We start from the raw sequence: 18,103 nt of genomic DNA, 5'->3' as shown, positions 1-18,103 counted from the left end.
CGAAACTTTAAAATTGTACCTATTTTTGTACAAAATTGTACAAAAATTTTAAATTGTACATTTTAAATACATGCAGTTGATTGCACATCAATTATATCAAATTATGAGGCATGTGTTAAAGACTCTAATAAAGTATTTTAGAATTTATAAACCAAAAATTACCATTGAAAACTTTCTTATAATTGTATTTATTTCATGTTTCTTAAGAACTAATAAGTGAAATAAAAAGAACTATTTTCTCAAAAGAAAATTCCAGGAAGATTTGGTTATCCCACTAGTTCCTGGGTAGATGTTTTTACCTTTTAAGGTAGCTGGATCCAGGCATATACCTCCACAGTTTATTCACTGTAAATTTTATTTAGGCTAATTTATCATATACTCCCACATATTGCTAAAAGTTTTATTGCTTCTTCATCTCTGATAATTGCTAAAATTTTATAGCTTCCTACAACTATGATCAGAGTCAAGTATAGCCAAGTGACATGAAGTCGCGCTACGTGCCAGTCACTGTTTCAGTAAAAATTCCTTTCTTCACTGCTAATCATCTGAAGACACTCTGTCAAATTTAACTATAACTTCTTTATGGTTGGATCATCTTTAATCATTTATGATGTAGAAATAAGAAAAAAAATCTGATATCTTTAGCCTCAGTATGCTATCAAAATGAAAAATGGCATATAAAATGTACTTAGAAAATTGCCAAGCATCACTCAGCCAGTGGTTTTTAACACTGTTATCCCTTTCTCATTGTATCTCAATGAATGTCCATCCATATGTCTGTCTATAAGCATCACTCTCCTAGGTGTCTGTTTCTAGAAAGAGCGAACTATCAAACATCCCAAGGTAAAAAAACAAAAAAACCAAGAAAAAAAAGCAGCTAGTAAATGATGGAGCTGGACTTCAAACCCTCTCTACCTGACCCCGAAATCTGTGTTCGTCACCATTCTAGTGCTCTGCTCCCGACAAGTGCCGACCAATGCCCCTGAAATATAGTATAATAGATTCTCATAGTAGGTGCTCAATAAATATTTCTGGAATTGAATAGAATTGAAGCTTGTATTAGGAAGAGGAGATGATTACCTTCCGATACTTTTTTGCATGATAACATGACCTTTGTGTGGCTTCCTTAACAAAGAGCAATGCAGCCAAATTTCTCTGCAGTTCCCTGAATAATTTCCCACTGTATTTGCTATGTATCCTCCTATTGCCAAAAAGCCAGATGCTCTTTCTTTGATCTATATTTGTTCAGTAGTTGTATTGTGCATGCTATTAATTGGTCAATAGGGATTCATAGTATTTATTCCTTCACGATCCAAACAGTACTAATTCTTTGTGGGCAGAGAGCAGTTGTTGATGATGTATTTGGGCCTGGAGATCTTATTCTGTGAAACATCAGCCTCTGCTCATACTTGCCTTTCAAAAACATTAGAAGTCAAGAATCTTTGTTTCTTCCTCTCAATTTTGTTATAAGCCTAAAATCGCTCTAAAACATAATCTTTTTTAAAAAATCCTTGTTTCTTCTTCTCCTTTAAATTGCATTCCAAACCTTACCACCAATCCAGAGAAACCATGAAAAAAATTCAGAGTGTATCTAAGCTTTCTTATATTTTACGTAATGGATATATGTGTGTGTGTGTGTGTGTGAGAGAGAGAGAGATTTGTGCTTGTTATAAACGGAGTTTTTAGCTGATATTGGTATAATCATATTTAAAAGATCTAATTTCCCAAAAATATTTTTGGGGAAAGACCCAACATGTCATGAGTGCCTACTGTATATATTAGGATTTTGCATAGTATAAGCAATCCTATGAGAAACGATTTTTTTAAAAATGGAGGTTCTGAGAAATTAAGGAAATTGTCACATTGTAGTGACAGTAGTGATATTATGTGGCACTATATGGATTTTTCAATTCTAGTTTTCCCTATTTTAATGTCCCACACTAGAGTTGCTGGGGTTAAAAGAGGATTCTTATCTTGGGAAATCTGCTGCTTTCCAATGGTCCTAACACCCTTCTATCTTGAGTCCATCTGTTCTCCTCAGAGTTAGGAGGGGTTAAAGCTAATTTTAAAGAATCAAAGTTTAGTTCAGCTGTAACGTTGACCCTAACAAGAGCCAGTCTCCTCATCTCCTTGCTTCCTGTTACCCGCAGTGAAGCTCTGATAAACTGGTGAACTTTGGAGGAGACCAGTGTGCAGGAACTTGTCAGGCATTTCACAAGCTCCCTGGGGGCCCTGTCCATATCATGGTGGCCACTGTGAAGTCTCTGTGGTTCTACTCTGGAAAGGCAGAGCAGAAAAACCTAGGAAGGCAGTTAGTGGAGAGGAGACATTAAAAACAGAACTGGGCATAGTGACTGAAAAAAAAAAAAAAAAGGAAGAAGAAGAAGCGGAAGAAGCAGCAAGCAGAGAGCATAAGGGTTAGAGGACAATGATATGTTTCATTAGCTGCTCTGGAATATGGATTAGTTTGCCCGGTGAAGGATGGCTATAGCATAAAGTCGGTGGTAATGTCCTTGCAGAATACATTATTAAACTTGTTCTTCTGCCGTAGCTGATATATCATGGTTTTATAGTAAGGCAAGCATAAGTGTCATAGTGAATTTTTTCAAGGAAGAAGCTTATAGAATAAAATTGATAAAACAACATGAGAGAAGATACTAGACAAGTTTATAAATCTTCTCTTTTATAAAATGTACTTTCAACACATCATATATCACCTAATTTTAATAATACTTTTGAGTTGTAGGACTCAAGGGTACCATTCCCAGCTTTTGGTTGGGAAAATTTAGGCAATACAGGCAGTTCCAAATTTACAATGGTTTGACTTACGATTTTTCAAATTTACAGTGGTACAAAAGTGATATGCATTCGATAGAAACTGTACTTCAAATTTTGGCTTTTGATCTTTTCCCAGGGTAGTGGTATGTAGTGTGATACTCTCTTGTGATGCTGAGCGGCTTTATGGAACTTGCAGCTCCTGGTCAGCCACGTGATCCCCAGGGTAAATAACCAGTACACTTACAGTTATTCTGGACATGTACAACCATTCTTTCACTTTCAGTACAGTATTCAATAAATTACATAAGATACGCAACACTTCATTATTAAACAGGCTTTATGTTAGATGACTTTGCCCAACTGTGGGCTGAGGTAAGTGTTCTGAGCATGTTTAAGGTAGGCTGGGCTAAGCTACGATGTTCGGTAGGGTAGGTGTTTTAAATGAGTTTTCCACTTAGGATATTTTCAACTTACAATGGATTTATTAGGATGTAACCCCATCACAAGTCAAGGAAGATCTGTATAATCAAGTTATTTAGCCAAAGTTTACATGGTCTGCGGCAGAAACACAGGTCTCACAGCCCCATGTGCTGTCAGTTACTGGTTAAACTTCGTATGTTTCCCTCCTGCCAGGAAAGACTATGCACTCTGCTATGGTTTCTAGGGCTTGGCTAACCTGAAGTAAAATGTCATCATTGTTTTGAACTATCGCCATCATGAAAAAATAGGCAGATCCTAAAAGTAATGATGATATACCAAAAAGAACAAAAATTGTCTTTAAGAAGATAAACATCCATGAATTAGGCTCAAGCAGCACCACTTCTGATCTTGACATTGATTTTTCTTGTCAACTACAGGGTTCTTTGAATACTTACGAATTAAATGACTATGAAGGAGGAACTAGGGGTCCACCAATGGCTTCCTTCCTAGGAAATAGTTTTTACACTTCGAGTTCCATGTCTATCTTATCAGACTCTCATTGGAAGGAGGAAAAACATTTTTTTTCCTGTTCAGTCATTTAGATCAGAAATAGTCTTTTGGATTAACTTGTTTGACCATAATGCCTAATATAGGCCCTCAAAAAAAAAAAAAGCTCTGATGAGAATTGCTTTGGATTTTGAATTGACAGAAATTGATGTGTGCAGACTGCCCTGTGTCCTGGTCAATGTCTCGTTGCCCAGTGGAAATACTGAAAGAGGACTTAACGCCTAAACAAGAGAAGGTTTTTTTTTTTAATTCCTCATTTCTTGAATTTTGAAACTACAAAGGAATGTTAACTATTCCAGTCTTTCCCTCCGTCTCTAAGAAAAGAGAAAATATTTTAATCATTATAGAATATGATTCATCACCTCTCTCAGATTCAGGTACCTTTTACTTATTTGCCTTTTGAAATTTAAATGAAATGTTCCTGTAGTGACTGATTTGCAGCCTGACCCAGTTTCCTGGGCTGAAGTGGAACACAGTTTGTTGGTTCCCCAGAGATATGGGATTTGAAGTGATTTGAATTCAGGCGTTGGAGTTGGACAGACTTGGATTCAGTCCTCATCTCTACCACGCACTGGCTTTTGCACACCGGACTGTTATATAACCATAAGTGTCTGAGGACAGGTTTCCTAACCCGTGAAATTTGTATTACAGTAGGAAACAGCCCATAGTTATTTTTCCTAAGTATTGTCTGATACAATGCCTGAAAGTAGCTAGCCAAAAAAAAACAACAAGAAAAACCCCTACTCACTGTAAATGTTAGCTATTATTATTAGCATTACTCGTGCTGGAAGAATTGATAAGGTTTCTAAGCCCAATCACTAAAGATGGAAGGGATCATACAACTGTAAAAGGCTCATAACATGTCTTGACTGATGTAGCTGGAGCTGGGATGGATGAGGTGCAAGTAAGGTCAAGATAACCACTGGAAAGGATTTCGGAGTAAACTGGTTAAACCAGGAGTTAGATCTGGGAACTAGTCATGTTATTGGAAGCAAGAGCCAGAATAGGACTCTGGTTAATGTAGCTCATGGAACTGATGGAGATACAGGCTCGGGAGTAAGCAGGGACGTAGATAGCCTAAGCAGAAGGTTCCAAAATCACTGCCCAGAACCCGCCTGGAGACGCCATCAGACACAGCCCGGGCACCCCCGCCTTTGCCGACCCTTCAAAGTGCCTGGTGTTGCCACTGCACCAAGAAGGCATAAATTCTCACTTTGCCTCCTTCTTTTCATCACAGTCTCCAAATTCAGAGCTCTGGAGAGGTGGGTCTGATCAGCAAAAGGGCCGAATAGAGCAAGCCTAACTTTCTACTTTCTAAATGGGAGTCAGTTCCACCCACCACGACTCAGAGGGCGGGCGGAAGATCCCCAAGTAAAGAAGGACAAGGAGATGCTGACCAGCCAAAAATCTTTGTCCCCTGTTATGAGGACAGGATCAGTGTCAGGTGTATTATCAGAACCAAGGGTGTGAAACAGTCTGCAGTGGGATTCATGCTTAGGATGTAGTAGGGAAGGTCAGTAGTTAGAGCCACTGGGTTATCTGGTGCCTGGGGCCCATCACTGGTCATTTTTTTCTGGGAGGCATCTGGCCTACTCCCATGGCGGCCCCTCAGCTATTCCTGTTTGCTCTCAAAATGCTTATGGAAAAAGCTGTAGATTGACCTGTTTGGGAATTAAAGCAGTTTCCCTCATCTTGGTGGATTCAACAGTTCTTTCCAGGCCTGAATGGGAGAAGACAGTATAGGGCTTTGATCTGGAAAAGGGGGACACCCGTAATACAGGGTGGGTATCAATGCCCTGTCCTCCCAAATCCAGCCTTAGCCCAGACTCCTGAGTTCTCATGTTTGGGGTCAGGGAAGGGGGAAGTCTTTGAATCTCTTCCTTAAAAGGGAATTAGTTGACTCAAATTTAGTCTAAATAGAGAACATAAAAATAATTCTACCAATTACTGATGTTTTAAAAAATAAGCACATGGTTTTATATAAAAGTAATATAATTTTATTATTTATTTTATTTTATTTTTTAACATCTTTATTGGAGTATAATTGCTTTACAATGGTGTGTTAGTTTCTGCTTTATAACAAAGTGAATCAGCTATACGTATACATATATCCCCATATTCCCTCCCTCTTGCGTCTCCCTCCCACCCTCCCTATCCCATCCCTCTAGGTGGTCACAAAGCACCGAGCTGATCTCCCTGTGATATGCGGCTGCTTCCCACTAGCTATCTATTTTACGTTTGGTAGTGTATACATGTCCATGCCACTCTCTCACTTCGTCCCAGCTTACCGTTCCCCCTCCCCAGTACTATAATTTTATAAAAGGGAATATTTAAAAACTAAAGAAAGGAGAAAAGTTCATTATCCCACTATTCTACAAAACCACTTTGGGCCTTTGGGACTGTTTTCTGTCACAGATCCTCTGCTGTTAAAAGCCATCTAATTGATCCCCAAAGTCGTTCTTATAAAATAGAAGTTGAGGATCAGCTCCAGGTGTACTTATGCATCTTTGGAGGTTGGGGGGGAGGGGAGAGGGAACCAGCCCTGGGTGTTGGCAACAGGAACATGAATCCCATCTCTGCCATTTACAGCTAGTGACAATGCCAACCACACATAGTTGATATGAGAATTAATGGAGAGGAATAAAGCAGCAGGTGGAACAGTGGATAAAACACACATACACACACACACACACACACAGAGAAAAGAAATCGTAAAAATCGCCACTTATTTCCTTTTTTCTCCATGGACTAGGCAACTTATGAGGAACTTCCAAACTCTAATTATGTTTATTAGTGGCTGTTATCTAACCAGCATTTAAATACAGCACTTCTGTATGTCAGGCCCTGTTATAAGGGTTTTATAAATTAACTCAGTTACCCTGTTAACAACGAATAGGATGGTATTATTCCAGAGATAAGATGACAGTGTCATCACTTACAGACCTCGGGTGGCACAGTTGGTAAATTGCAGGGCTGGGAGTCAAGCACAGTGGCCTGGACCCAAATCCGTGCTCTTCACCCTCACAGTACACTGCCGTTGGCTGAGCTTTGGAATGCTGAAAATGGAAAACAATCATCCTGTTCCAGCCCAGTGGTCTCTTTGGAGTGGCCAGAGTGTTTCTTTTTAGGAGCTAGTGTTGGCTATTGTTCTCCTGAAATCACCTGAAAAAAGCAATTCTAAAAGTGACATCTTTCCTACAGATTTTATCAAAGGCTGGCACCTTGGGGCTGCAAACCAGAAGGAAGACACATCTGTACAGTTGTGTGGACCTGTCTTGGGATTATTCACTCACTGGAGCCATATCTTAGACTTTGCTTAAAAACAGACAGGCACTAAAATAATCTAAATGTTTCCCAATTAGGAAGATAAGATAAAAGAGTAAAATTTCACCAGCCAAAACAAAAACCCAAGAGCACAAAACCACCACAAGTTCCTTTGAATAACATTTTTAAAATATCTCAAAACAAAGAGATAAGTGTTGAGTGGATGCAGGCTCAATGCAAGGAGTGCTTCTTATCAGGAGGCTGGGGGTGAGGGATTCCAGAGGGTAGAATTCTCAGTTGGAAATTCCCTGTGGGAGAAACCTCACCCTGAGAAATAAGCCCCTTCAGGTGAATTGTGCAGTTTCCACTGGGGATGGAGAGAGGAGGGAGGTGCTGACCTTTTGGCCCATAGGGACAATATACACGTTTCCTCAAGTAGACACCCGGAAACTGCTCCCTCCCAAACCTCATCCCTCAACAACAGATGACCTCATTTTTGAAAATAAGAAAATTGACTGCCCAAGGGGCTATGTTTAAATTTCCACTGGTAACAGACCTGAGGTCTCCAAAATATCCTAATAAACTATTCCCTAAGTACTTGTACTTACCTGCCCTTTCTCTAACCCCCTTTCTTCCTTCCTTTCTCTCTCTCTCTTTCCCTTTCTTTCTTTCTCTTCTCAACTCTGCCTTATTCCTTAAATACTTGCTCTCTCTTTGTCTTTTTCGCTGTCTCTCTCTCTCTCTAACATTTCCTCTCAACTCTTCTTGCCAGTTGGATTAGAGAATGTTAAAAAAGCTCTTTTCTTCAGAATTGTCAAAGAGTTACAAGTGCATTTTCGTGTTACATGAGTAATAACAATAGATACTGTCCTGTTAAACACCTAGTGTGTGCAAGGTACTTCCTACGCACTGTTTTTGATCCTGTTAAAAATATTCTAACAAGTACTTGTTGTTAATCCCATTTTACAGGCAAAGAGAGTGAGGCTCTCAGAAGTAAGCGACTTGTTCAGGGTCACACAGTGACCTTGTATTAGAGCTGGGATGGGAAGTGAGGTGCACATGAGGCAAAATCCATGTTCCTTCCTCAGGCAGCCTGTCCTGGAAACTCAGAAGACTGTCATGCTTGGGGTACATTTGGTGTTTAACATGGAGTGCTTGTAGATAGGACTATTTAGTTTGAGATCAAATGGTTATATCCCAGAAGCACGTGGCTTAACTGAATCTAAGGAGGTATTGCACGCTGCTTCTTTGTCAATCTGTGAGCCATGATGGGACATAATTTTTATGATGTGTGTGGTCGTGAAGCAATGACTCCAAATGGCCAATGAATGAATGAGTGAAGTGTGGCTTTAAGGAAAGTGGAAATAGGAAGCAGTGTGGTCTCTCAGAAATGATGTCATATCCCCCCCCCCCCGCAGCCTATAAAACATCTTCAGAACAGGAGTCCTATAGAATGGCAAGACTCAGAGAATCAGCGCTTAATAAGTCCAGGCATTTCTCACTCATACATCACGAAGCTCCATTCAGACCAGAGTACTCTGAGTTATTCCCCCTACCAAGTAAACTGTGTGACATTCCTTCTCCCACACTCGCTCCCACCCTCACACGTGGCTTTCTTAGGGGAACATGCGGCACCATGACGTGTTTAATGCTGCCAGGTGTGGAGTGTATGTCTCTCTACAGGAGTAGGAGACAGGCGTGGAGGGAGAAACCTCTTTATGTGCCTTTGAGTAACTCCTGGAAGAGGGAAGTCAAATAGCTAGTGCATATTGGTGCAATTTAATAAACAAATTGTCCCTAGTAAAGGAAATTGTGAACTTTGTGGTCCTTGATACTCTTCCAGAGTTTTAAAACTGAACAAACATCCACTAAATAAGTATCTGAATCATTCAGGAAGTTTGCACAAATTCATCTGTCCAGCACTGTGTCAGCATCAGTTCTTCACACATACTTCATTGTTTTATGCTCCAATTGGCAGTGCGATCATTGTCGTTGCATGTTGATCTTACGCTGCTTATGCCTTTGGAGCTGAGGCTCTCTCTTTAGGGTGGTGTGAGGACGAGAGGAATGAAACCTGAGTTTAGCCACCAGACTAGATCTTCAATTAGCCCTGAGTTGTCAAGCCTGGAGAGTTGAACAGCTGCATTCCCTTCCAGCAGGCTGATCATACTAGGGCTGCAGGTAACAGTTTGTGAGCACTAGCTGACACCATGCCACCTCGGGAATTTCCCCATCCAGGTACATTCAGTGGCTCCCAGACAGCCAGGAAGGTATCAGGGCTCCTCTCTCTGCCTCTCTCTTTCTCTCTCTCTCTCCCCCCTCTTCCCTTTTTTTTCTGGAACTGAGGAAAATATGAAGAAATTCAAGGATTCTATAATACATGTAGTAAGCGCTCATTATAAAAATTCAGAAAAATGGAAAGCTTCAAAGAAGAAAATAAATGGCTTGAGGAAACACACAGTTTATAGACAAACACTGTTAATATATTTTTACATAGCCTTCCAGCTCATTTTTACTATGTTTGGAAGGGGGAAGAAGGTATGAAAGTATTAAGCCCTTCTAAGAACTTATTATGCTTCATCTTGCAAAAGTAAATATAATTTACCATAAAAAACTGTTGAAGTGTGAGGACCGAATTATAATATTTCCCATGGGCCACCCTGAAACCTATATTCTTCATATTTTAGCATAATATTTCATAACCATTTTAGATTTATAAACAAGTTGAAAAAATACTATAAAGTATTTCTGTACATCCCTTAACCCAGATTCCCAAACATCAACATCTTCCCACATTTGCTTTATCATTCAACCTGTCTTACTTTCTCTTCTATAAATAAGAGACCATAAATAGGTAATTTTTTTCTAAACCATTTGAGAGTAAGTTGTAAGTTGCAGACATTGTACCCATTTATTGATGAATACTTGCAATGGATATTACCTAAGAATAAGAGCATTCTTTTCACAACCACAATTTGACTATCAAAACTAAGAAATTAACATTGATACAGAAACATTTGTTTCTGTATCTAAATCTACAGACCTTTGGCAGAGACCTTTGTTTGGTTCATGGGTCAAAATTTTCCAATGTCTGTGTAATGGAATAAAGCACACTTTATTCTTGATACTTTAGACAGAGCGGTCAGAGAAGACCTCTCTGAGGAGAAACGTTTTAACTGAGATTTTAGGAAAAGCCAGTGTGTTCTGGGAAAAGAAGTAGTAAACATGAGAGCTCTAGGGCATGGCAAAGGCTTGGGCTGTTCCGGGAACTGTCTGGAGGCAAGTGTGGCTGGAGTGTGGCTGGAGTGTGGTTGGCAAGTGGCAAATAAAGGTTGGAGGGTGGACACGGAAGGCCGTGCAGGGCTTGCGAGTCAGCGTGGGAAATTTAGCTGTTCTCTCAAGTGCAAGGGAGAGTCACCGAAGGGCTTTAAAAATGGAGTGATGTGACCTGACAAACAATTAAAGGTCATGCAGCCTGTGGAGAAGGATTAGAAGGTGACAGGAGTGAGGAAGCCAGCCTGGAGGCATTTGCAAGCATCCTGTGAGAGACCCACTGAAACATTTATTCCGTATTTACTTACTGCTATTATCTGTCCTATGAGGTCTCATCATTCCTAGGAAGTAGTTACTGCTATTATCCAAAATTACAATTTAGGAACCAAAGTAACTTGTCCAAAGTGATGAAGCAGGGATGGAAACCCAGGGAGATGAATTCTCAGGTCTGCAGCAGTCAGCCTCCCCTAGTCCTTTGCCCTTAAGTCGCCCTTCCCACCACTGCTTGTGGCTTTGTGTTTGCGTGGTTTCCAGAATCCTCCGGCTCCTTTCACCATGATTCAGCAGTAAGCCGTACCACCTTTGGATCTGGGCACTTACCACAGCCAAAAGCCTGTGTATTTGATGCCTAAATGCAGGGAAGCCAGTGTTCTCCATGGGCAAACTTCACCTCTGAAATTCTGTGCCAGAAGATGTTCACAGCTGAGACCTGGCTGAGTGTGTGTCAAGCATGAAGATAATGTCGTTATTCAAAAGAAATTTTGTTGCAGGTATTGAGAATGCTTTAAATATCTTTCTCTTTGTTCTTAACTGATTGCACCGGTTTGTCATAATCTTCAGGATTTAGGGTTGGTTTTTTTTTAACCAAGCAGCAAGCACGTTTTGAGATTATTACTCTCTCGCACTTGATTCTATGCATTTGAGGAATGATGGATATTTAGAGCTGGAAGGCCTTTGCAAGATCACTCAGGGTGGTAGTTTTCAAACTGTGCTCTGGGGAAGCTGAAGATTCCAGAGGAGGAAGACAGAAGCTCAAGGGGAACAAATCTCTTTCAATTCAAGCACTTTGCTTTATTTTACTTACTGAACTCTTGGATAAGATAAAAAAAGTAAAAAAAAATACTCCATTGGTAAAAAAGTTTGAACCTACTTACCTCATCCAATGCCTTAATTTTTATAGAAAAGTAAATTAAGGCCCACTTTGAACGATTTGCTTAAGAACCCACGAAGAGTCCGTGGCAGGACAAGGACTTCAGCCCTGAATTTGTCACTTGAAGGATCACTGTGGTGAAATGCTAGAGAAAATGTTGGGTCAACTGACTTGCATCTACTACTAGCTGTGTGTTTAGGCAAATCATTTTACCTTCCTTAAGTCTCCTTGTTTATAAAAGAGTTATAGTTGTCTTTTGTTTTTCTTCTTTTCACTATAACACTCTCTCTCAGAAATGTGACTTTCAAGGAGTTGAGAAAGGGTGAAGAAGGAGAAGAAATTTTAAAAAGACAAGCTGGAGCATTGTGCATCTTGCTTGTGCATCTTACTCCACTAGGATATTCTTCTTCAGAGCAGAGTTCGTGTCTGTTTGTTTACCAGTGTAAACCGGAGTCTGAAGAAGAACCTTGCACACAGTAAGAGATCCATAAGCACTTGTTTAGTCTGTAGATCTCCGAAGAATGGAACAACCTACCTTGTTCTAATGGTTGGCTCAACCATTACTAATGATGTAATGCCACCTGCTGGCAATGTGCATAATTACAGCTACATCCCTGGGAATGGAATCTTGAGGGACACTTTCCTTTTTTTGCTTTAACAGTGTTTTGAGAAAATATTGTGTGAACACTTTTTGTCTTTTATAATAAAATAAAAAATTATGACCGATTTAGACCAGAAAATCTCTTCATTTTCCCTGCAAAATGATAAACTATGTACCCTCACCTATACTGAGAAATCTAAGCAAGTCTGGGAAAAGAAAGGCTGGATACAAACAGATGCACCTGAGAGAGAAGGAATCAAACAATGGTGAGGGGCGCCACCCTGGACATTCAGAGCCTTACCTAGAATGAAGGGATGAAGGTTCTACCGGTAAGACCCTTTCTTAGAGAATTTAATAATGCTGAGATTCCTGAATCCCTAGAAAAATCCGAAGTCTCATTGATTATTGGGCCTGGTTCTTTACAAATAAAATCTCCCTGAGCAGGTATAAGTTCTTCCCACCATGTTTTTGTTGTTGTTTGGTTTTTGTTTGTTTGCTTCTTTTGTCTTCCCACCATGTTTTTACACAAACTCTTGTGAGCACAATTTGATTATTAGAAGCCAGGATAAGTTGCTGCCATGTGGGATTTCTCTGGGCCTCGTTTGTCCTATGAAATATGGATTGCTCTAGAGAAACTCTAAGGTAATTATAGCTCTGAAAACCATTGAATCTGATACGCAATTCAGCTTTTCTGTTCTCCCCATCCCTTCCCTCTCTAGGATGTAGTACCTGTGAATATGAGAATTTACATGGCAAATGGGACTTTACAGATATAATTAAATTAAAAATCTTCAGATGGGGGGGATTATCTTGAATTATCCAGGTCATCCCAATGTAATCACAAGGATCCTCATAAGAGGGGGAAGGAGAGCCAAAGTCAGAGAAGGCAATGTGACAACGGAAACAGAGACTGGAGTGATACAGCCACCAGCCAAATGTGGGCATCCTCTAGAAGCTGGAAGAGGCAAAGAATGGATTCTCTCTGGAGCCTCCAGAAGGATCCAGCCATGCCGACACCTTGATTTTAGTCCCAGCAGACTCAGTTCAGACTTCTGACCTCCAGAACTTTAAGAAAACAAATTTGTTTTTTAAGAGAACAAATATGTTGTTTCAAGTCACCAAATTTGTGGTAATCTGTTACTGCAGCAAGAGGGAACTGATACTGTACTTATCTTTAAGAATCAAGAATTTTTAATATAATCATCATGCTGTCACACTTCACAAAATTAATCATTCCTTCATATCAAATACCATATTCAAATTTCCTTGATTTTGTAGCTCTAGATGTATTGTCTTCACCTGTTTGATACCTACTTTCCCCAACAGACCAGGAGCTTATTAAGAAGAAGGGTTGATTCCATTCGGTAATGTATCTCCTACAATGCCCAGGTCCTAGCATGTCATAGATGCTTAATAAGAGCAGGCTGAATTGAAATAAATCACATCAATAATAGCTTTGATGTGAAATTGCTGAAAATTCAACTTCACTATTGTAACTATATACACCAAGTCAGAAACATATCACACTATAATGGCGAAGTCACCATTTATTGATTGGCCACTCTGTGACAATTCTTTTTATGTACAGTTTTAAGTTTAATTGTTATAACAGCTCTGAGAAATAGTATTATCTTATCATATAGTTGGTCACACTGAAATTTAGAGATTGGTTACTTGGTAAATATTATCCAACAGGTGATTAACAGAGACAAGATTCAAATCTTGGAAACATCTGCTGTTGGAACCACCTTACATTCTTCACGAATAGCTGCTGCTTAGAGAGCTGGAGTGTGCAACCAGTGTACGATGGGGCGGGGGGTAAAGCATGAGTGCTTAGGCAAGAGCACCGCTTGCTCTAGTTCCCGTGGCAGAACTGTAGGTGGAGAGACTAACAGTCTAACAGAGAGAGTACCTGAAAGCCAGGCAAATTGGAATGTGGTGATTAATATCATTCAGTTCCTGAGTCGAGACTAAGAATGAACGTCATCCCGGCCCCGCCCACACTAAGTATCAGCCGCGGTAAAAGCAAAATGAAACCATTCAAAGGCTATGGTGTGACGTGGTTCCTGGATATCGGCTGGATTTCTCACTCCTTGGCTTGCTCACTGTGGGAGGCTGAATTCTGCCTCCTAGAGATATCCAGAGATGTACCTGGAATCTGTGAATGTTATCTTGTACGGCAATATGGACTTGGCAGATGTGATTACATGAAGGCTCTTGAGATGGGAAGATTATTCTTGGTTAATTTCACAGGACTTAAATGGAATCACACGTGTCCTTAAAAGAGGGAAGCAGAAGGAATTACACACACAGAGAAGAAGGTGATGTAACTGAAGTAAAAAGAGATTTCACTTTAGAGGTAAAGGAAGGACTCACAAGGCAAAATTACCTAGAGCCTTTTTAAGAGCAGAGCCTGGCTGACGCCTTGATATTAGCCCTGATTTCAGACTTCTGGCTTCCAGAATCACAAGAGAATAAACCTGTATTGTTTTAAGCCGCTGAGATTGTGGTAATTTGTTACAGCAGCCATAGGAAACTAATACAGTCACACAAAGAGGTTACCTCCAAGTGCAGCTATACTTTAGTTTATGGAATAGGCATGCATCAGAAAGGACTCCTAAAAAGTATATAGGTGTCTCAAATCAATTTTTCCACTGCTTTTCATTATGAAATTGCAGGTGTTATTTTATAGCGCCCCAAGGACAGCTGTCACAGTTGCTTCTCTAACAACCATCACACTGGTTTATTTTTTAAAATACATACATAAAGAGAAGATCACAAATCATAAGTGCAACTTGATGAATTTTGAAAAAGTGAATGTTTCCATGTTATCACCATCCATCAAGAAATAGAACATTCCCAGCACCACAGGAAGCCCTTCCCGTCGTGCCTCTTCATAGTCATTTCATATCACTACCAGCTTTCTCCCGAAATTTACCTCTATCTGATTTTTTCCTGTTTTGAACCTTATACAAATGAAATCAACAGCATATAATCTTTTCATTCTAGCTTCTTTTACTTGACATTGTGTTGTTGCGTTTTGTAGCTGGATTGTCTTCATTTTCCCAACCGAATAATATGTTGTTATGTGATTATAAAGCAGTTTATTTATCTATGGCACTGTTTATGGACAATAACACTGGGGTTACTGCACGCAGTAACATTATGAACATCATCATGCATATTTTTCAATACACACAACTTGTCTTTCCATTAGTCACATACTTAACAATGGACTAGCTGGGCATAGAGTATGTCTGTTCAACCTTAGGGGTTATTACTACCAAACAGGTTTCCAGACTGTTCTATCAGTTTATATTTCCACCAAGAATGTATGAGCGCTACGTTCTTTTGATATTGACGGTTTGTAAATGTTAGACATTATGAGGTGTATATGATATCTCAGTGTGAGTTTAATTTTAATTTTTTGAAGTTCCTGTTCACATCTTTGGCCCCTTCTGTATTAGACTACCTAACCTTTTTTAATTTTCTTTCCAAATGTAGGATTTAAAAAATATTTTAGATGTGAGTTTTTGCAGGATATATGTATTTCAATATTTTAATAGTGTGCATTGTCAGTCTCTTAAATGGTGTTTTTTGATAAACAGAGGTTCTCAATTTAAAACTGAAGGACAAAAAACCACAATATTTTTGTGTTGTCTCTTTAAGGAATATGTACCTACTCCAAGGTCACAGAGATTTTCTCCTATGTTACTGTATAGAAGCTGTATAATTTTACTTTTCACATTCAGATTTACCAGCCACCTAGATTTGATTTTTTTGTGTGGGCAGTAGGAGTCTAATCCTGTTTTTCCCATATGGGTATTCAACTGACTCCACGTTACTTATTGAAAAAATTATCTATACTTTACCCCATAAGCTGTTAGTTTTGTCAGAAGTCAAGATACCATAATAAACCTGTGGGTTTATTTGTGTACTCTCTATTCTATTTGTATATTTGTCAAATCTCCATGACCATATCACATTGTCTCAATTGTTGTAGCTTTATAGTAAGTCTTGATACATGGCAATGTAATTTCCCACTGTGAATCTTTAAGATTGCCTTAGTTATCATCGACCCTTCATTTTTCTACAAAAATTTGGGGGGACCTTCAAGATGGCGGAGGTGTAAGATGTGGAGATCATCTTCCTCCCCACAAATACATCAGAAATACATCTACACGTGGAACAACTCCTGCAGAACACCTACTGAACACTGGCAGAAGACCTTAGACCTCCCAAAACGCAAGAAACTCCCCACGTACCTGGGTAGGGCAAAAGAAAAAAGAAAAAACAGAGACAAAACAATAGGGACAGGACCTGCACCAGTGGGAGGGAGCTGTGAAGGAGGAAAGGTTTCCACACACTAGGAAGCCCCTTCGCGGGCGGAGACTGTGGGTGGCGGAGGGGAAGCTTCAGAGCCGCGGAGGAGAGCGCAGCAATGGGGGTGCGGAGGGCAAAGTGGAGAGATTCCCACACAGAGGATCGGTGCCGACCAGCACTTACCAGCCCGAGAGGCTTGTCTGCTCACCCGCGGGGCTGGGAGGTGAGGCTCGGGCTTTGGAGGTCGGATCCCAGGGAGAGAACTGGGGTTGGCGGCGTGAACACAGCCTGCAGGGAGTTAGTGCACCACGGCTGGCTGGGAGGGAGTCCGGGGAAAAGTCTGGAGCTGCCGAAGAGGCAAGAGACTTTTTCTTCCCTCTTTGTTTCCTGGCGCGCAAGGAGAGGGGATTAAGAGCGCTGCTTAAAGGAGCTCCAGAGATCGGCATGAGCCATGGCTATCAGCGCGGACCCCAGAGACGGGCATGAGACGCTAAGGCCGCTGCTGCCGCCACCAAGAAGCCTGTGTGTGAGCACAGGTCACTATCCACACCTCCCTACTGGGGAGGCTGTGCAGCCCGCCACTGCCAGGATCCTGTGATCCAGGGACAACTTCCCCGGGAGGACACACGGCGTGCCTCAGGCTGGTGCAAAGTCACGCCGGCCTCTGCCGCTGCAGGCTCGCCCCTCAACCGCACCCCTCCCTCCCCCTGGCCTGAGTAAGCCAGAGTCCCCTAAGTAGCTGCTACTTTAACCTCATCCTCTCTGGGTGGGAACAGACGCCCTCAGGTGACCTATATGCAGGGGCGGGGCCAAAATCCAAAGCTGAACCCCAGGAGCTGTGTGGACAAAGAAGAGAAAGGGAAATCTCTCCCAGCAGCCTCAGGAGCAGAGGATTAAATCTCCACAAACAACTTGATGTACCCTGCATCTGTGGAATACATGGATAGACAACGAATCATCCCAAATTGAGGCAGTGGACTTTGGGAGCAACTGTAGACTTGGGGTTTGCTGTATGCGACTGACTGCTGTCTGGTTTTATGATTATCTTAGTTTAGGATTTAGACTTTATTATCATTGGTAGATCTGTTTATTGATTTGGTTGCTCTCTTCCTTTTATATATATATATTTTTTTTTTTCCTTTTTCTCTTTTCATGAGTGTGTATGTGTATGCTTCTTTGTGTGATTTTGTCTGTATAGCTTTGTGTTTACCATTTGTCCTAGGGTTCTGTCTGTCCGTTTTTATTGTTTTTTGTTTTAGTATAGTTTTTAGCACTTGTTATCAGTGGTGGATTTGTTTTATGGTTTGGTTGCTCTCTTCTTTCTTTTTTTAACTACTTTTTAATAATTTTTTTATTTTAATAACTTTATCTCTTTTTATTTTTATTTTTTTCTTTTTTCTTTCTTTTTTCTCCCTTTTCTTCTGAGCTGTGTGGCTGACAGGGTCTTGGTGCTCTGGCTGGGTGTCAGGTCTGAACCTCTGAGGTGGGAGAGCCAAGCTCAGGACATTGGTCCACCAGAGACCTCCTTGCTCCATGAAATATCAAACAGCAAAAGCTCTCTCAGAGATCTCCATCTCAACATTAAGATCCAGCTCCACTCAACAACCAGCTAGCTACAGTGCTGCACACCCTATGCCAAACAACTAGCAAAAAGGAACACAACCCCACACATCATCAGAGAGGCTGCCTAAGATCATAATAAGGTCACAGACACCCCAAAACACACC

This window comes from Monodon monoceros, unplaced genomic scaffold (assembly GCF_005190385.1).
Source record: "Monodon monoceros isolate NGI ecotype Baffin Bay Population unplaced genomic scaffold, NGI_Narwhal_1 Super_Scaffold_15, whole genome shotgun sequence".
NCBI classification, from domain to species: domain Eukaryota; kingdom Metazoa; phylum Chordata; class Mammalia; order Artiodactyla; family Monodontidae; genus Monodon; species Monodon monoceros.
This window is presented reverse-complemented; position numbering follows the sequence as displayed.